Here is an 18,689-nt window from a genome sequence, read left to right on the forward strand (position 1 = left end):
TTCTGCCAGTTTTGCATCTGGTTCTTTCCCTCCATTTGGTGGCATGGTTTTACTGACAATGTTATGATTTCCATTTGTGCTGACAGGAAATAGGAATAGTATTCTAGTTTGCTTGCCTGACTCATTCTCTTGAAGGTGGGTAGGTATTACGGCCCTCTGAGCAATCCCATAATCATGAAGGATTTCATTTTGCAGAACACCTGCTGTTCCTACTCTGCAGCTGAGGAAAGGAACCCAAGGGTACAGCAACTGTTTATTATACAAGTTACGAGACAGGTAATTCATATAAGCCGCAGAGCAAGAAAGTCTGTGCAACCCTGTGTGTATCTTCTGTGTGTTGCAGTGCTAGAAGAATATGAAAACTAAAAAACCCGTAGAAATCTGAAGTAAGGCTTCCTGTCAGTTTTGGAACCGATGGCACAAGGATCTATTTTTATGTTTAGCCAGTGTAATTACCACTTATTCCACTGGGTACTCAGGGGTAATTATTACAGAAATCCCCTTGTGCACAAAGCAGTATCTTGGGAAGAGCGCTCAAAAAGGAATAACTGATGGAAGAATCATTTGGTTTATTACATTTATACCTGGACAGCCCTATTGAGTACTGACTACAGTCATTTCAAATTCCACAGAGTGCCTCTAGAAGATGAAAACGTAATTTCTGAAGAGTTGCACCTCCCTGACTCTACCTCCTGCAGGACTTGTGCTAAGAGTTTTGCCCAGAGTTTTAGAATTTTGCTCAGAAATTCCCAAGGTGTTGGACATGGCACAAAACACAGGCTGCATCATTTCAGTGGCTCTGTTGATGCCTGTCCTCTGATGAAGCAAGAAGCAAGAGCAAGCTTTTTTCTTTCTTTTTCTTTCTTTCTTTTTCTTTCTTTCTCTTTTTCTTTCTTTCTTTGTTTCTTTCTTTCTTTGTTTCTTTCTTTCTTTTCTTTCTTTCTTTTTTCCTGGCCTCAAAAGCCTGTCATTACAGCCCCACAAATTATCTGATGGCACTGTCCCATCCAGCCCTCTCTGCTCGTTTTGGAGCTTCCCCTTGCGCATGACCCTCCTGTAAGCATTTCTGTCCCCCTCTCAGGATTGAGAGGGCATTCCCTGGAGTAACTCTCATGCTAGGAAGTCATACAACTGGAAACTCCATTGGGGATTGAGAATTCTTCATCCTATCTTCTGGAGCCATTCCCTAATGGCTTTTTTGAAAGACGGATATCACATAAGGGTGCGGGTAAACACACGCCATCATTTTATACAGCAAGGAAGTAGCATTTTGTCTTTTGTTGCAGGTAGGACACATAATGGCTTAGCTTTCAGGACAGACTTGGAGCAGAATCAGCTAGAGCAATCTTTTTTCAAACTTCTGCAATAGGCAAGAAAGATGACCTTGCATCAGAAAGGAGCAGTCAATGACTTAAGTATATTGAGGGTGATTTACTCTGCAGGCAAGAAACTTAGCCCTTAAAATACTTTCTTTTTTGGTGATCTATCACATCAGCTCTTCTGTATTGCTTTGCTTCCTTTAAGTATGCTCTTCTGCATTGCTTTGGTCCTAATAAAGGACCAAAACTTCAACTGTGTAGCTTACATAAATTCAAATCTTATACCACCTCATACCAGCCCCAAACGTGACTCTATTGGTCTCTTAACTGTACTTCATGTTTTCACTGCCTTAACTGGCATTCACTTGGTACATGGATTCCTAACAAGAATTGTTTTTAAGTTTAGGGAAGTTGAAAACCTTCAAGCCCTAAGCATTAAGATAAACACTGTCCATTTAAGACCCCATTCAGGGTTCATTGTAAGAAATAAATGTACATTGAAGAAGGCTTTGTATACTGTGGATTCAAGACTTTCAACTATCGTTTTAGATTTTCCACACATTTGGAAAACCTCAACATTTATAAGAGCAAAGTAACATTAACACTTCCTTGAATTTTTTTAATAAGTTGTTTGGGCATAATTGGAGTGATCTTTACAGGATTTTGATTGGTTGCTTGGGTTTTAGTTTCCTAAAACAGTCAATGGGAAAGTGACAGAGATATCCCTGAAATACTATTTTTTTCAGAGGACTTAGGTGCCTTACTGAATTTTTAACATATAAGACATCTTTTTAACTCCAAACACTAAGCAAAAACCCTCAGAGGATGCCATAATATGTTACTTCTAATGATCTGTGATATGCTATCTGTTTTAAAACCATAGGTTTTTTTTAAGGACAGACTTACTAGAGTACCAGAACAGTGCAACACAGCTTGGACGCACCTGCCAGTTAAATAATCTCCCAGATGCACGTGCTGCTCTTGCAATGCAAAGACAGCCCTAATGCAACACTGATCTTTTATTTGTGCTGTCTTCATTCATCTAGAGGAGTGTCTTAAGGGTACCGCAAGCTAAATGAAGACAGACCAAGAGATTTTATCAGATGTCTCTGAGCTGTAAAGATTTCCATACACCCTTCGCAATGTGGAGTGAAATCAAGACAGCAGAACCATGGGCACCCTTGTAAGTGCTGCTAACCACTTACACAGTCTTCACAGAGCGATGGCATTCACAGTAGTCACTCTGCCCAAGAGAAAGCTTGACATAGGTATATTCTCTCTTTTGCCACTGAGTCCTGAAAGCCATTCTGTATCTCACAAATAAATTCATTTAAAGTAATAGAGAAGAATAAGTCTACCAGAAGAAGAAGTGTAATTGAGTTACCTTGGGCTCCGTTTACTTATTTCAATGTATTTGTAGTCTATTACAGAACAATTAGAAGCTATTGGCAACAATGGAACCTTAATTGCACCTTAATCGATTTAAATATAGCCTACATGGAAAATTTCAATTAATTGTATGGAAAGTTGGAAATGTTTGCATTTTTAAGAATTTGTGGTTTGGAAGGAAAGATCAATGCAAAATGCAATTTCTAAAAACTATTCTGGTTAAAAGTAGTCATGTCAGAAACTGAATTATAACTCCAAATTTTAACAGATTTGCTTTTCTGTGTTCTTCAAAAATTATATTTTGCACCACTTCTAAGTTCTTAAAACTTGTGAAGAGTAAGAAGGTCTGAATCAAAACAGAAGTTGACCCCAGTGCTGGTGACTAGATTTTCGTATTGCATACATACTCCACGTTGATGTGTCATACAGGCCAGTGCACAGATTCTGTGTTCTATGTGCTGACTTCAGCCAATAAAGGGCATGCATATAGTATAGCTTTTAATTTTAAAAGCTTGGCTGCCTACATCAAGCTGTATGAACCATTGCTTTTAACTTTGATGATCCCATACTGATTACCAAGGTGGGAGAACTGTGGAGGGACTTTATTTCTCTTAAGTATCTTGAAGTGCTCAAGACACCCCAGAGCCTCCATTCTGTCATTCTTCTTGTATAAATGGCAGACCACCTCTTGGTGGTAACTTTTCAAGTTGTAGGTTTTGAATACTTTTTGTCTCAGAGAACAGGTTATTGCACCTACTGAGTTTTTCTTTTGGGGAACTGATGACTTGAGTGTCTCCAGCAAAACGTCTTGCTCTTCTATTAGTTACTGCAACTCAGCAAAGAGTTTCAAGACATGTACACCTCTACCATACAGACATCTTTCTCCTGTCAGGTCTTCTGCTCTGGAGATGTTTGACTCTTTCTAAAGTCTTTCAGAGCAAGCCCTGAGAAGGTCATAAAGTGAACATTCTATCCATTGATAGAATAGGAAGAAAAAGAAATTTTGTGGACACTTGGCAGAAAGTGTTCAGACTTTAAGCATTTTATTAGGATAGACGCTGCTACGTGAATATTCGTTTAAATTGAAACTGTGCAATTTGGCCAAACATTATAAAATCCTTGCCTTGTGTACAGTAATATTCTTTTTATGACTTTGCCAGACAGCTTCTGTCTCATAAAGGATGTCTGAGATTTCTTTTTATTATTTTATGGTGAACTTAGTATCCTGAGGAAGCCCTGCTTAAGTCTCTGCATCATCAAGTAGATATGCATTTGTACTTCTGAATCAGACATTACTGCTCAGTTACAAAACATTAAGCCTGACAGTAATGCATTATTGAAAAGTTTGAGATGCCTGCATGTGGTTTTTAAGGAGCTGTACTAAAATTATGATTAAGAGCACTCTACAGTCTTCAGGAACATTTTATAAAAAGCAAAATGTAAAACTCATCAGGAAACCTTTTATCTTTTTTAAGCATATTGTTTTTATTTGTATGTGTTTGAAAAGCATCTGAGAATCCCATTTTACACTACATCTACCTACCTATTCGTTGTGGCTCACATGGCTGCAGCTGACTTAGACACATGAAGCCACTACCCTTTAGGAAGTGAAAAGAAACTTTCCTCACAGGGGCGAAATACAGATCTTGAAAAATTGCTGGAAAGAAGTGTTTGTTAAAGTCCATGACATTCCCCATAAAGAGGACACTAAGAAGACTCTTGAGAACACAGAGCGCTTTACTGCATGCATTAGGACTGTAATTTCTAAATAAATTTCCCTGTGCTGAAAGCCATTTCTCTGTGTAAAAAGCCAGATGTCATTTGGGGGTTATGTGAACTGCACAGATTCTGCACAAATTTCAGCAGAAATTTAAGAAAATATCATAAGGTCAGCCAAGAATTTGTAGCTAATGTAGGGTAAAAAGATTTGCAAGTGTAATTCAAGTATCAAACAAGCTTCAATGTTGGTGAACTACTTTTTCTGCATGTAAGATCATTCTGGAAAGTTTTTATCTGCAGAAATGGCAGCATTTAATCAAATAAATGCACACAGCTTTCGTTTATGGTGCAGGTGCTACTACAAGCTGAAAAACAAAGACAGGCATTAGGAAAATTGTTTTAGTGTGAGAACAGCTTTTGTGAAACCACTTTGGACATGGTTCTAGTCTTTGAAGTGACAGAATCTACATTCTTCACTGTAAAATGAAGACTTGCACCCTCTACTTCCAAGGCACTTTATTTTTTCAAATTCCTTCTGGAAATAGAAGTTGCAAATTTGGACAGAAGTAGCCTCAGAAAGGTGTCCTTAATATAGGCTTTTTGAAATAACTGGATATTTGGCCATCATGCTGATTTTAGTTTCACTGACTGACCTTTGAGGTATCCTCTGACAGGATTTCTGTGTGTTCCAGCCCTCCTTTCCTCAGCCACCCTCAAAAGTTAAAAAAAAAAAAAAAAAAAAAAGGCAGCATAATAAACAAAATCAAGAGATTAGTATGGCAGGGAGAATGTATTTGGTTAACATGGTAAAACTGAGAGGGAGAGAAGCAGAAGGTGGCATGAGGTAGAAACAGGCTTAGGGTCTTTCTGGCTTGGATGCCTGGAACAGTGGGAGAAGGTTAATCTAAGCACTACATGTGGACATGCTTGATCTAAAAACAAGCTGCTTCCAATAAGACAGACAGGGGCAGGGATTGTCCAGGTACCATGCTCTGCTCATAATATCTATGAATGTCATGACTGTAGAACTAAAGGAATATTTACCCTTGACAAATAGTGGTCAGACTGGGCAAATACCCATCGGTAATGAGTCTCTACTTCCCTCCCACAAGCTATGCTACTTCTCTTAAACTTGTAGCAAGCTCCTGATATTTCTGCTGGTCTAGTTAGTGCTAAAGCTTGCTGGTCTGAGGAAGGGAGAGGAGACCAGTGCCTACTCTGTGCAAAGGACGTGCTCTTTCCCACCATGCTGGCATTTGAATTGATAGCAGTTAAAGCCTTGACTCTAGTGCACTATGCTGTTGGCAAGGTTCTTGCTTCTACTTTGTTATTTCTGTGTTCATTTACCTTGCTGCTATCTCCAGATAACACATTTATCTTATCACTGCTGACTTTTTCCTTACTTATTCCTGACTTCAACCCTGTTAACTGAGGGTTTTCAAGAGTTTGCCTGGGATTTGTATGTCAGTGTATGACACTTTCTACTACTGCTCCAAAGTTGCCTTTGGTTTCCTCTCCTCCACTCTCACCCTAAGTCTGTAGCTGCTTTAAGTGATCTGCAGTCCATGGCAGCTTGGGGGTTTGGTTTCTTGCCTATGCTGTGGGTGGCCATCTGCTCACCCGCATAACAGGTTCAGATTTGTGGTGCTTTTACTCCTTAGCATTCCTATAATGAAGTCTGTGTGATGTCAAGCATTTCTCTATGTGTTTGGCTTTAATAGGCAGGTCTTTACCTACCAGTTTGTGCAGGGTTATAATTAGCAGCTGATAAGGTACAAGGGATGATTCAGCATGACATAGGAGGGATCCCTGTCCATCCGTTCTTTATCCTCTGTCAATCTCTTGGTTATCTTTACTGCTGACAAGATCTTTCCATTGTTTTCTGACTACTGGTAAAGATAATTTGTGCTCACTGGTACCAGGACTGGTGCTATGCCATGGGTGCAGTACTATTGTTGCATATGGTAAGAGCATAAAGCATCAAGTACTTTGAAAAGAACAAACCTAAGTATCTTCCAGATTGCCAACACAGTTTTGGGATGTGGTCTAATAGTCATTCATATAATTAAAAGCAAACAGGCTTGTTCTTGACTTCTTCCAGGTTTGTCTGCAATTTTCTCAGTATGTCTTTCTATTTAATTGCTATGTTTTTATCAGGGCTATACAGATCATTAATTTTCACTGTAGGCACATATATTAATCATTCCCTGGGTGGTTCTGCTGCCATGAACATTTTAGACTATAGCTTTAGGATGAAATTTACTATCCCCACCCAAATCTTTGCTACAAATTGCAAGCAAATGTTCCCCACGTTGAGTGTTTTTAAATTACGGAACCTTGAGCAACTTCCAAAATTACCAGGTTTCTCATAAGTTCTCATGCCAGTCTTCCTGTTGTGTAAGTCTGTTCCCTCTGTGCTCCTAGACGTTAGGTAAAAAAAAAAAGTAAGACAAAAGAAATGTCTTCCTTTTTTTTCTATTACTCGGTATCTGCTATCTCTGTGTTTCAGGCACTATTCTTGACATCAATGTCTTAGTCTCTTTCCATCTCCCCTTTCTCCTCCCCACATCATAACAAAGCTTTACTTTCATTTTCTCATCTCTTTACAGAAGCAGCTATTGTTCTCATCCTTGGAGAAGGTTTATTGTCTGAAATCCCACATTTCCACTGGTCTGACTCTTTCACCCTACTTGCTCATTCTGCATTAGATGCTGTTTTGTCTACCTGTTACTCACATGTCCTGTGCAGCAACTCACTTTTCCGTCTGCTGCTACCAAGCTTCATGTCCTTCATGCTGTCACGTGAGAGGGTTCCCCCCTTATAAAATGAATACGTCCCTTTTCTTCAGTAGCAGAATGGTTTGTGGAGCTGCTATAGCGAGCACTGAGGCCACATGCTTCCTCAAAGCTTCATCACATCCCTGTAATTGGTGCTCTCCCCGTCCCAGGCTCCATGTCCCTCACGGCTGGTTTTGAGACCTGGCTGGGGCTTCACCAGTGCGGAGAGAGGTGGGAGCTGCTGATCACAGCCACAAGCACAGGACAGTCATTGGGAGGAGCTATCAAGGGCTTTTTTAACCCCTTTCTGCTATTCAGCAAGTTACCAGGAAAAACAGGCATGAAATAAAAAGGGCAGCTAGCTGACAACAGTGGGAAAATGGGAAGACAATAAACAAATATGGAAGACAGAAAACATGGATTTACCTGACTAAATCTTGGGTTAGAACCATTTTGGAGCAAGAAATTAGAGTGGGTGTCAGAGAGGTGACAAGCTATGTGGCTTGAAAAGCTTCCATTTATTTGGGGCAAAAATATAAAAATTCTACCTAGATCTCATGGAAAAATCAAGGCACGCTCCATGCCTAACACATCTCTGGGCAGTGGAAGCCACTGGTCTAGATGCTGAAGCTGTTTTCCTCTAAGACAGCAGAAAAAAGTATCACAGAGTTTTTAAAAATGATGCCACTGTGCTCTTCGAGCTTCCATTTGCATTCACCTGCAACAACCCAGCGGTGGTACAGGACGCGTTCAGCCGACAGCAGAGTGACAGACTTTCATGAGACTGTCTGCCTCCTCCTGATTTGCACCAGTGTCTTAGCTCAGCTCCCTTCCCACGGCCTCCTTTCCTTCCCACTGCAGAGGTCACTGGCTTTCCCTGGCTGAGATGTCTGTCAGCTCTGCTGCGAAACCAAAAACCTGCAGAGCAATACAGCAGGCAGATGTGTGGCTAATGCTGCTGCAGCAAGACTCGCTACGACTCATCTGTCAAAGCCACTAGGCAGCACAGGAAATAAAAAGAGATCTGTGGAGAAAAAGAAAAAGCAGACTTCCAGGGTAAACCCCCTTGCCATTACAAGAGCTTTCTAGAACTTACTCGCTGTCTTTTCAGTGACAGAAGGCAGGTTTTCTGTCCTTTCCCTTGTCCTTGTTTTATCACTTCCCTTGCTGGATGAATTCCCATGTAGAAAGCTGCAGCCTCCTTTGTGTACCTCATCATCACTTGAGCATCTACCTCAGCTGCCTGAATCCTCAGTAACGTCTTGTTTGTTAGCTTGCCTGGAAGAACGGGTTTCTCCAGAGCTACTCACAGGTCACTTTCCGACTACCACAAATTTATGCGGCTGTTAGTACTTTGTAATATCAGGGAGTGGACACTTGTAGCAGAGTCTCTCTCCCCTAAACATAGAGGTATGATGCAAGTGTGCAGCAAAAGCAAGCCATAAATATCTAAATTATACAGAACATGCCTAACAGTCAAAGTGGTATCTCTAAGTTCATAGAGTTTCCCAAAATACCACACTGAGGAAGAGGCCTTGAGATGTTTTGACATTAGTGTGAGGAGTCCCTAAAGCTAGTTAACATGTTGTGTGTTGGAAGGGATGTATGGAGGTTCAGAGAAAGAAAACAAAACCAGTTATGATTTCTTCTCCTCTCTTTTCTCCTCCCATGGTAATTTTTTAATGTTTTACAGTTTTAAAAATGCAGATTTCCAACCATCCCAGTAAACAAATTTTTATAGCAAGCTGTGCATGTATTCTCTCATATTCACCAACAGAAGAAAATAAATTCTGTCTTCCTGCAGAATCTGACAGCTGTTGCACTATGGAAAACTTACATATTAAAAAACAATATAGCCATTTTTCTTCTTTCTTTTTTTTTTCTTTTTAACCCTATCAGGCATGTGAGTTAACTCTTTCAGCATTTCTACAAATGCTATAGACAAATTTACATAGAAAGAATCCACTATTTTTCCTCCTGGGAGAGGATATTTTACTTTGGAGGACAGGCACCAATAATAAATAATATTCCAGAAGTTAATTTGTTCCCCCTTTTCTTTGTATGATAGTATACTTGAAGCAGTATGTGCTTAGGGAAGGCTGTAGTTCTACTGCATTTTTTTCAAAGCTTAAGAAGAGAAAAAGAATTGCAAATCATTTGCTCCCCAGAAAAGAGCAAAATACATCCAAACGCAGAAAAACTTTTGAAGACCACTTATAAGTGAATTACAAAAAGTCTGTCTTACATAAAAGGTCTACTTTTAATACCTCATTTTTACAAAGTTTAAAGGATGGAACTTGAAACTACTCTCCCATAATATAAATGTCATGATTTTTCACAATCCAAGTCTATTTATTGTACCAATATTAAAAAATCTACTGCTAAGACACGAGGGACTGAAAACATGCTGTGAAAACTGGAAACCTTTGAAATCTCTGGAAACATGCAAATTTTGATATGAAAGTGTCGCGTCTAGTCAGATCTGTGCATTTACAAGCTCTCTGCTCTTATGCTGAGCATTAGCACAGATTTACAATCACCAGCTATGTTACTGTATTAAGGCATTAAAGCAGCTCTTCCACTTGAGTATGCAAGTGAACCCATTTAATTTAGATAAATAGATCCCTGAAGATCAGCAGACGAGACCTGTTGGAATACTGTCTCCACAGATTACTGAGTAAAGCTTGATGTGAATGTCTGGTCTATCACCTCCCTTCCTATAAAAGCTCTGCTCACTGGCAGTGCAGCCTGTATGATGTCCTTGTTCATCAGCATCCTTTTATCCAGTATTTCATAATGTTAAACAAAATTAGAGAGCTTTGCATAAAACGCTACATTTCCTTTAGCCAGTGAAATATACTTAGGTAGTTTTCTTGCTGAATTTTATAAAAGTTATGTCTATAATGATAAGAGGACAAGGTAATGTTTTAATTTAAAAGAACTGTACAACAGCTCTGGGCAGCCTGACAACCGTATGTTAAAGGACAACATTAAGTTGATTAAAAAGAACTATGGGCATGGCACAGCTGGCCCAGCCAGCGATCCACACCTCCACCTTCCCCACAATTTGCCCTCTCCCAGCCATTCAACTGTGTCATGACTTGGGCACTGACTTCTGTCCCAAACTCTCTTTGAAAGCAGGACCTTGCTGTGAGAGCTGTAAGAGGATGGGGAATGAGGGAAGCTTGGGAACAAGCTTGGCTACAAGGCCAAATTGTACTGAGACCTCACACACCAATTCTTCCTGAGGACCTTCTCAGTGAGCTATCACAGCAGCTCTTCCAGCAGGAGGGCTTTATACAAAGTCTGTGTTGGCCAGTAAATGTTAAGCTTGCAGACCAAATCTTCTCTCAGCAACAGCTTTAGTAGGACCTCTCTCCTTCGCTTGGCTGCTGGATTTTTTTCCATGCACCTGGGTTAATTTTTTGTCTTTGAGACTAGTTATTTATAGTATCTTTTCTTCCAAACCCCTTTACAATAAAAGAATAATGAAGCCTTTCTGAGTGAGTAAACTGGAAATTAGGGCATAATGCTTGTAGCAAGCAGAGCTTGGTATGGACTAAGACATACCTTTCCTCTTATAAAAAACACAGCATGTTCTGTATGATAGGACTTTCAAAAACATCCAGTGGTTGTAATATGCTTTGTCCACTGAACCAACTCCTAAAAACTTCTCTAATTTGAAGCAAAATGAAGATGAAGCTCTCGCCCTGAAGAAGGAGAACATCTCTGAAACATTTTTACTCTTAAAACCTTCTTAGTTAGAAAAGATTTTGGGGCAGAATCTTTAAAAAATGCATAAATCACAGAAAAATGCATGGAATTAACTTTATTTACTGCAAACCTATCTGTATTTTAAGTATTAGTCATAAGGCTGCTAGACATGGGTAGTTTCTAAGGTTGCATGATGTGGATCAGAGATTCCTCTGACATTCTAGCTCTTTCATGAAACAAAAAACATTACATTTGCTACAGCTAAAATCCTTAGCCTTTGAGGCAAAAGATGAATATTTAGCACAACTGTGCAGCCTCAGAGATCTATGATCTGTCTTTCCTTGTTGATACCTGAATGGTGTGCAACTAAGTGCAATGATAAATAAGAACAAAGGGACATTAAACACAATATTTCTCAATAAAAGAGACCACCGCTTTGTTTCAAGAGCTCTCAAACTAAATGATGCTTTCATGTTATGTTTTATATTTGACTCATGCCTCTTGCAAAGTTCTGGCACATTCAGTGAATGCACAACTGAAAAAGCAAAACTCAGCATTTCTTCCCAGCACGCATGACACAAGTCAGCATGCCTAATGCCAGTCTGCCAGTCCTTGCTAGTTCTAATAAACATCTCTTGAAGTGGCTTCATTCCACATTATAAACAAGAAGAATAGAAAAATCCCAGCAGAGTTACTCAGTTGCTTGGAGACAACTGATGGAGACAACTGATGGAGAAGAATTGCCCTGTGCTGCCCAGAGGAGCGCACAGATGTGGAACAAATGAGGCTGACGTGGCAGGCACCCGTGGCACCCCCAGAGCATGCAGGGGCAGAGGTCTCCAGGCTACCATTCCACTGGAGGCCACCTGGAGCCTCTTCTGAAGGGAGGACAGCTAACAGAGAAGAAGAAAAGGTATAACAGATATTAGCCCTAGCAGGAATACTTTTCCCCAGCAGCACTGCAGGTGTTATCTTTTCTGTTTGTTATTTAGCTGTCCTCTCATGGGGGAAAAGTCACCTTGAAAACCCTATTCCTGGTTCCCTGTTACTATCTGTTGCTTTTCTTTCTGCGATACTGTCAGCACTTCCAGCTCTACACTAACTTGTGCATCAGCATTCAACATTGGATAACCGAGCATTCCATATATTTGCAGTTAATAAACCAGTCATCTTTTATTCCAGGGCTGTTTCGGACTGTTAGGAAGCATTCTTCTGTTCATTGACTTTCCTGAAGTTTGCAGAATCTTCCTAAGGGCATATTCCAACACAGTTCCTTCAGTTTTTCCACACTGAGCAGCCATACTTGGGTTGTTTGCAGGGTGCTGCCTACGGTGGACTTTGAGTTCTGAATGCCATTCTACCTCGGGTCTAATTTTAAATGCATTTTATGTTTGTCCTCATTCTCCACAGTATCGAAGTTCTGTTTATCATTCAAAACTTCAGGCAGGGGCACTTCCTTTGCCCATCAATAAACATGTTGCTAAGAGTTAATTCCGGATCTTTCAGCAGGCCAAGTGCTTTGCCTCACACTGCAGTCCTAGTCTGGTTTTGTACCTGGACTCACCTTCCTAAAATTACCTGTGAAAGCTAGACCAGTCGTTAACTCCATTTTTACTTGCATGTAATAGCTTGTTAAAAACCACATTTTTTCTGGGGCTGATTTTTGTGCATTGCTCATATTTTGAACACAGCCTGGTGGTTAACCATCTCTACCCGAGTTAGCAAAAATAACGAAAACCAACAGATTCTTCAGTACCATTTACTTTCAGAAACATGAACGCTTCTGCCCGTCTTCTTTTTCAGATAGCACTGGCTCCTGCCAAAATGAAGGAATGTCTGCTTTTCCATTAACCTTCCCCTACTAGCCCCCAGTGCAGGCTAAGAGAACTCCAGAAGCAATTCACACTGCAGAAGGAACACGGCAACATGAGGGAGATTTGTTTTTTCTATTTGTATGTAAATACATCTGCCACCCTTCCCTCCCATGTGAAGGCAGTGCTTTTAATGACACACAAGCAGGGAGTGGTTAAAGGGACGTTGCCAGGCAATTTTTTTCAGGTTGATTAATCATTACAGATAATCTGAATGTAATTAAAAAAAGTGATGAGAACCTAGAAGTTGTGTACTCCACTGATACCATGTGCTCCGACACGAAAGCTAATTCAGCTGAACCAAAAAATGGCTTATGAAAAATTACGCAGGTGATGTAGCTGGCCACCCTTGTTCAGGCTCTCATGAAGTTGTCAGGTATCCTACTGGTGATTTATTTATCCATAAACAAAACCCAAAACTTCCAAATAACCTGCTCTATGCTGAAACACTTGCGAATCACTCAATAATATTCATAACTATGATTGCACTTTTTTCCCAGAAAAATAGACTCAAATTAAATGATGATGATGATAGCAGATAGTAGACAAAACTTTTCAGAGGTATTTTCAAGTTATATAGTTTAAAAAAGGCAAAAGATTCTGCAGAAACAAACAGTTGTGTCTTGCTGCAAATTACTGAATAACATTTAATCTGGTTCTGCCAAGGACTAATCAGTTTCCCTGTGACTGCTGGAAAATGGCATTTTTGCAACATTACAGGTTTCCAAGGGTGTGGTAGTGGTGGAAAGATTTTGCTGGCTATGTTCAAAGTTTCTGGTTGGGGGAATCCTCCCCCCCCCTTTCAGATTTGTTCAGTTTAACGTTAGACTGTTTCTGCCCCTGATGCCATGATTCATCAATTGCCCAAATTCTGGGAGCACTCACTATGCTCCTGTGATGCACTGTTTTCCCTCGCTGCCTAAATCCCCTAATGTATCACTGAAGTCCCATTACTGGAAGTGCACCGTGGGAAACAGTGGGCAGAGAAGCTCTCGATGCAATGGGAAGGTGCTATTCTGCAATTAATGCCTGAAATACTTTAATCGGAGTTATTTAAATGATGCCTTGGTATTTCTAAATCAAAGTTCAGAAGTTTTGCAGAGTTATATCAATCATTTGAGATGAATACAAATATTTAAATAAGGCAGATGTCCATTGGGTTGATATTCTCATTTTCGCCCAAGTTAATTTCTGTTTTAGAGCCAGAAGAGGGGCTGAAAAACTCCATTGGCACTTCTATCAGCTTTGTGGTCTTTTCAAATTCAAATGAATCCAGAAGAACAATTTTGCTGGAGTGGGTCCTTTCCTACTCACATCACTTATTATTTTAACTGCCTATATTTAAACTATTATTTGTATTCATGAATTGCCACTTTAGTGACAAAAGGCCAAATTCTGATCTCCCTGTTTAGCAGTAAATGCGACTACTCCATTGACTCTATCGCAGGTGTTCTTCCTTCGCAGAGGTGTCAGTGAGCCTGGGTTTTCTTGCACAGATCAGGAATGCTAGCCACTCTGGTGTTTCTAAAGACTCCCTCTCTGTGCCTACATACTTCTCATTCAGCAGCTCAAGACCGCAGTCTCCATTCCAGTCAGCCTTTTGGTAGGCTGAAGTAAATCAAGCTGGAGCTCAGTCAAGTAATTTATAGCCACTACACTCCCCGTGTTCTTCCTTGCCCTTCCCCTCCCCATTCCTACTAGCAAATGTACACGCAAGACGAAGAAAAGAAGAATTTTAATCAATTTATGGGCGTTACAAGGGATTCCTGTAACAATGACATTCATGTCTTCTTTTTGTCCTCAAGTCCCCATGAAAGGAGGGTAGTAACTCCCAGTTACCCATGGAGGCTGATTACAGTGATCAGTTGTCCTCTTGGTACGTCTAGGGCTTTAATGTCAGTAAAGCCTATGCAAAGGAGACTATTTTTATTGTTACGGTTTAAAGAGAACTTCTGCCACTACACTAAAAACCTGAGTACCTTCTATCTTTTTTTCTATCGTTCCCTAAAATCCCCACCGAAGACTGGCTGCTTTAGTGAATTAGGTATCTAGGGGGTCTCTGTCCATTTTGTCGGTTCTGCTCCAGGATTATACATGGTGCAATCCCTCTCAAGGAGAGTTTGTTTTCTTCTAAATGAAGAATTATTCACCACAGCTTCCAAACATCATTTATTCAAACTCTCTTGAAATATATCGATTAGGATGTTCAAAATGAGTGATCTGTAGCAATGAATAAATTCCCCCCTGGGGAACAAAGGTGTCTGCTGAAGATGAGACTTGGAGAGTATCCCAATGCATTCTCAAGTGCGCAAGGAAAGATTAATTATATCTGCCCCCAAAAAGGCTGTAGCTAGAAAGCTGGAATTGCACAGGGAGACTGTAATCACCATTGTCCTGTTGTGCTCTAGGAGAAAAAAAAAAAAGAGGATTTGATTTGGAGCAATAAAAAGGTTTTGAAATCTCTCCAGCATCTCATTTCCTCTCCCTGGGAGTGCAGAAATTCCCACTTGTCCTACATGTACTTGACTTTTTTGATACTGCTCTTATCATTGCACTTTCCCCACCTCCACAGGAACAGCTCCTGCTGCAATTATCACTACTGTCTCAGTGCACCTCACCACCTCCTCTGCTAGTGAGGCAGTTGTGGTAGTAGCAGCAGTAACAAAGGTCATGGGAGGTGCAGCAGCAGCAAAGAACACCCCCTTTTTTTTTATCTTGAAAATTTAGCCTAAAAATGTGGAGGTGTTTATAAGCAGGGCTAGTTTGTAATTGGCAAAGTAATTATTCTGTTAAGGTATTTCAACAGGAACATCAAGCTCTGCAACCCTGTGCACATACATAGTTTTCTGTAGCCCTGCAATTAGCAGAACACAAGCTGCTTAGTGGGCATCACCATCACAAAGGCTATTCCACAGAGTAAAGGGAAATCTAGATTTTAAGCTTTTTTTCATCAAAATGAGAAAATGAGATACTGATGACTCCCATTTGCTGTGATATTTCCACTTTTTAACCACTGGCACTGTGTGTGTTGATCTACTACTGCTATGTGCTGTAGAGGACTTATTAATAAGTGCATATGCCTTCCACAGCCAGGGCATGAAGCAGTCCCAATTTGGCCATGCTAGTTCCCCTTGCTGTCACAGCAAACAAAATCAGTAATGCTTTCTGCTCACTCTGAGATTTTTCTGGGAAAGAAGCTGCCTTATATAACATCACCTTAATTTTATGCCCTGGCTCCCCAGCTTACTTTTCTTCCTTGGGCTGTGCAAGTATCATACTTCGTTTGCACAGTATCCAACCACTAGCTAGTTCCCATGTCAATCTAGAATAGGCCTGGTCAGGAGTTTTTCAATTAAACATTAATTAGAAAAGTCTATGTTTGTCAAAACCAAAACTGACTGCTGAAGAAATTGTTTTTGACAGATGTCCTCTTAAAAAAATATTCTTTTAAAGAAAGTTTGGAAGTAGCCAAAGTATCTCATTGAAGTGGTTTTGTTTTGTATTATTCATTTAAAGAAACCTTTGGTTTGAAAATAATCAATTTATATTGGCAATTGAAATAAAGGAATTCCAAAACCCCAATTTTTTAATTAATCCAACCAAATTTCCACATTTTCTATTTAGGAAGGATTATTATGTTTGAGAGACTTTTTTTTTTCCACTATTCAGGGCAGGAACAGTTTCGAAAATGTTAGAGATGCTCACGGGTCAGGACAAATCTTTCTGTCTCTGCCTCTAGACTGGAACTGTTCAGGACTCTGTGTCAACTCATTCCCAGAGACCCCAGCAAGTTAAAAGTAGAACACAATCCTTTTATGATAATATCAATTTCCTCACTTGCCTATAAACCACTAATTTTCTAGATTTAAAAGTTGTATTCTCCTCTGGAATACAATTTATCTTGTTTTCAAGCAGTTGTGCTGAAAAAACCCTGAGTGCTTCCACATGAATAGGGAAAACTGCTGTGGTATGACTAAAAATGGGAAAACAATTCAGAGGAGAAATCAGAGCTCAAGTTATAGAATTTGTAAATAGTTGGCTGGGAAAAAAAACAAAACAATATTTAGAGAATACATTGAGAGTTCTTCTTGTACCAAAACCATGTTTGCTTGCTTTTTATGATGTGAACAAATACCTTAAATTTGGCTGTAATTAACCGATTGCTACTGATTCAGTAGGGTATACCTGGTTATTTTACAGCAGAAAACAGTATTCCCTCATAGCAAGTTATGTACTTAACTTAAAATAAATACTAACAAAAGCTTTTTACGTTGCCAAAGCTTTTCCACTTAATGAAACAATTATACTTGAATGGCAGTAGTATGTACAAAGTCATTGGGTTGTACTCTTTTCTGTAAAGCAAATACATGGTAGCTAGAAGCAAGTTGGTTATTCTAAGTATAGAATCATAGAATCATTTACGTTGGAAAAGACCTTCAAGATCATTGAGTCCAACCATCATCCATGCCCACTAAACCATGTTATGGAGTAAGAATATTTAGAAATTTTGACAGTTTAATCTCTTCTGTTACAGATATCTAGGCTACCTCTCCTAATTATCTCGTCCCCTTTTGACTACACCAATAGGCAAGCAGATGACTGAACTGAAGGAATGGGATCCTCTGGGCATAATGGAGGAGAAAAGCTAGAGGTTCGCTCAGGCAAGTAGTGTCAACTAGTCAAGGAGTATGCAGAGAATTATAAAATTATGATATTATAATATCTGGTATTATATTATAATAATTATATTATCTGAGGTTTAAGGGAAACCTGTGCAAAAAGAAATCTTATGTGTGAGAGCAATAAGTTGTCATGTAATTACTCCTGTTCATGCCGACAGCAGTTGAGTGACCACAATCAAGTTTACTGACTATTATAATAAGGTATTTAGTTCTGATTACACCTCAGCACATGAACTGTCTGGAAGGTTTCCTGTCTGGACAACTGAGTGGGTCAGGGATGCAAAACTGAGGGATACACAGTGACTGCTGCCTGAAAAATTCTGCTTCAAAGATTAAGAAATTTCCCTGGTACTTCTTTCACAAGACAGGTATCTATTATTTGCATAGCTGCTTTCTAGGGTTGTTGAATCATAAATACATCTAGGAATTATTAGTCACCATTTACCATCCCTTTATTCTTATACTGGAAAAGCTATATAAACTGGTATTTTAAAATGACGAAGTGAATAGTGAGCAGTAAGCTTTACATGAGCTGTTGGAGAAGAGGCATAATTTAAAGAGCAGCTGTACCGTACATCAAAGAGTAATCATTTTAAGCAGTGCCCCAATAAAGCTGCCTAGATGTATTTCTGGTTTAACTCCATCTTAGCTATTGTAAAGCCACAGTTTGTTTAGTAAGAAAGCAGTTTTATGCACTTGCACAAAATTTCCATCAGCCTCCAAGCGCCCGAGATATTAATCAAGTTCCCAAATAACCCTGAAAGGAAGACGAGTTTTGGTTTCCTATAACTGGTCATATAAACATAAAAGCAAGTGCATAAGGGTTTGGTGGGATTTTTTGCAGTTATACAGGAAACCACCAAGTGAATATTTAGAGCACAAGGTTTTCTTGAATCCCCCAGCTGTCCCCAGTTAGAACTGTAGATATATTTCATATTAGATAAAGTCAAAGGGCTACTTTTTTTTTTTGTTTGCTTTTTTTTCCTCTTCTCTTTTTATGAAGGGAGGTATGAGGGACAAAGTTCTTAACACAGAATGGATAGCCCTTGTGTTTTTTACTCCTACGAAGAATGAGAGGAGGGAATGGTATAGGACTCGGATTTTTGCCTTATCTGCTTGATAGTCAAGAAGCTTGACACTGAGAACGGAGATGTCAAATTGCTGTAGAAGAAGCAGAAGAACAGTGACTATTTCTATCAAAAGCCAAGCAATAGTTTG

General features: G+C 39.6%; 1 protein-coding gene across 5 annotated transcripts in view; it reads right to left on the reverse strand.

Annotated features, from left to right (window-relative positions):
* Positions 1-18,689, reverse strand: part of RGS17 (regulator of G protein signaling 17) — a 72,510-nt gene that overhangs the window by 32,418 nt on the left and 21,403 nt on the right. Inside the window, exon 1 of one of the 5 annotated variants that reach the window (XM_069787052.1) lies at positions 8,301-8,421. The exons of the other annotated variants lie outside the window; for them this stretch is intronic. The gene's annotated coding sequence lies outside the window, so the exon portion shown is untranslated. Of the gene's footprint in view, positions 1-8,300; positions 8,422-18,689 lie in introns of those variants that run through there. 5 annotated transcript variants of the gene reach the window in all.

The sequence above is a fragment of the Haliaeetus albicilla genome, chromosome 7 (assembly GCF_947461875.1).
Source record: "Haliaeetus albicilla chromosome 7, bHalAlb1.1, whole genome shotgun sequence".
NCBI classification, from domain to species: Eukaryota; Metazoa; Chordata; class Aves; order Accipitriformes; family Accipitridae; genus Haliaeetus; species Haliaeetus albicilla.